Source organism: Octopus bimaculoides, chromosome 4 (genome assembly GCF_001194135.2).
Source record: "Octopus bimaculoides isolate UCB-OBI-ISO-001 chromosome 4, ASM119413v2, whole genome shotgun sequence".
NCBI lineage: Eukaryota > Metazoa > Mollusca > Cephalopoda > Octopoda > Octopodidae > Octopus > Octopus bimaculoides.
In genome coordinates this window covers 52,317,828-52,320,090 of record NC_068984.1, presented here as the reverse complement: position 1 = coordinate 52,320,090, position 2,263 = coordinate 52,317,828, and the positions used below count along the sequence as shown (strand labels likewise).

Here is a 2,263-nt window from a genome sequence, read left to right as displayed (position 1 = left end):
TTGTAGGTCTTAATAAACATAAGCTGGTAAAATACCAGCATACTTAATAAATGTCCATAAGCTGGACAGTTATCTTAGTATTACTGCTTCTACAACTAGCATCAGAGTATTCCTTCTCCATGGCCATGTAATCATCAGCACTCACATCCGTGTATTATCCCACTACTATCATTATCACAACCAACCATCGTTACTACTGTCACTACTACCATCATTATTGCTATTCAAGGCAGCTGTTACTTGAAGATTCTTCTCCTCCTTTCACTCCATCTACTTCTCTTCATTCTTCCTTTTCCTTGCTCATCTCTTCTCTCTCTTGCACTATCCCAAACTTTCTCTTTTTCCCTAGGTATTTCTTTTCTTCTCTCTTTTCTTAATTCTGCTACTACTGCTGCTGCTACTCTCTAGAATCTGCTGCCTGCCACTGTACTCTTCTGAACTACACAGAATTGTTCATGCTTCCCTCTGTGGATGCTATTTGGAGCTCTTTGAGAAACCTTATTGAAAGGAGCATTATAACTGGCTACTGGGAAAGTAAGTAAATAATTTCTATCTCCCCACCCTTGCTTCAGCAAAATCTTCTCCACATCTTTCTGTTGAACCCCTCAATATTCCTTCTCAACAGTCTCTCTCGCTTGTTAATGCTCTTAGTGCCTTTCACTAAACAGAGCTAAACTCCAGTGGAGATAGATAAACTACTGTTGAGAACGTGCTTCATTCATTACCTTTTGCCTGTAGCAACAGGTATCCATCATTAAAAAAAGAAAAGTCAATCATATAAAAGACAATTTATTCAAATGTAAGCAAATTTTAATATTTTTTCCTTTTTATTTTTCAACTTGCTTAAAAATATTTATTTCATTCTATCATATATTTTCTCTTTGTTATTCTTTCTATTTGTCTGGGTGACAACTTTCCATTCCTTTCATGTTTCTTATCTCATAAAGTGAACATGGTTTTTGATTCTGCACCAACATTTCATATTTTCTCAAATCATTTCCAATTTTTTGTCCATTTCATACAAAATGCTTAATTTCTGTCTGTCTCTCATTTTTTAAATTTTTCTTTTTTGTTTTTGTTTAACATTGTCTAGAATTATCTATTTATTCTTCTCATATTAGATCTTTAAACCAAACATATTAGGCTGTTTACCAATTCCAGTTTGATAAAAATCTATACATGTTCTTTATACAAAACTAAAGAAATGACAAAAGATGGTAAAAAATTATTTAAGAAATGGCAAAAGATTATTTTAAATTCAACAAAGGTGAATTATGTTCTTACTAACTACCTTATTCTGTTTTTATCTTCTTCATCACTGAGCCTTTATTACTAACTGGGCCCTTACTGTTTTGTTAAAGAGTCCCTTCACTGCTTGTAGCAAAAGGAAACAATCATTACCATAAAACAGAAGGGGGCAATATTCTTTCAAACAACTTCCAATTCAATAGAAAGGGGGCAATATTCTTCCAGGCTGCTGCCTTAAAATGCAAAAGGGGCAATATTCTTCCTGTTCATCAAATGTAAACTACTTAGGTAAATTGTTACTACAAGAATAAGCAGATCCTTCAATATATTTCCTGATTAGAGTCATCTAATTTATATAATTAGTTGACAGATGATATTCTTTGTCATTGTTTCCTACTATGCTTAGTTGAAAAGGGACCAGTAGGAAATTTCATAATCCACAATTAAAAGTTTTTTTTTCTTCTATCAGTGTCATTACTTAAATATTTTAAAAAACAAATTTTAACTCAAAATTTTTATGAAAGATTTATTTGTATTTTTTTCAGGAAAAAGATTTTTAGTTATGTTTCCTATAGCATGTTATAAAGAACTTTTTTTTTTAGAAACAACTAATTAAATGACACTTCGAGTACTCATTTCTTTTTACATATGGTTATCATTTTGATCGATGTAGATCTTAAGCTACAATTATAACAATAGAAATGTCATTTTCTTTACACATTCAGCTGTTTTATCACCCCATGTAGGTCTAATTTCTTTCTCTGTTCATATACTGTAATATTTAAAAAAATATATATTGTTTTGATTTCACTCAAAAGAGGAGTTTTTAAAACACAACACAGCATATATAATAGTATTTCAGTATTTATATAATGATTGGAGTTTACTTTTATATACAATTTTATTTCCTTGTGTATATGTGTTTAAAACTTTATATAAAAATTCTCTTGACTACACACACACACATGCAGAAAAATATATATATATATATATATATATATATATATGTATACAT

At 30.4% G+C, this 2,263-nt stretch overlaps 1 protein-coding gene across 4 annotated transcripts in view; it reads left to right on the top strand.

Annotated features, from left to right (window-relative positions):
- The first annotated feature begins 257 nt into the window (after positions 1–257).
- The window catches only part of LOC106868732 (uncharacterized), a 118,784-nt gene continuing 116,778 nt past the window's right edge, over positions 258–2,263 (top strand). For 2 of the 4 annotated variants that reach the window (XM_014914130.2, XM_052967058.1), the window contains exon 1: positions 261–534. The gene's annotated coding sequence lies outside the window, so the exon portion shown is untranslated. Of the gene's footprint in view, positions 535–616; positions 800–2,263 lie in introns of those variants that run through there. The other 2 variants (XM_014914129.2, XM_052967057.1) reach the window with 2 other exon arrangements.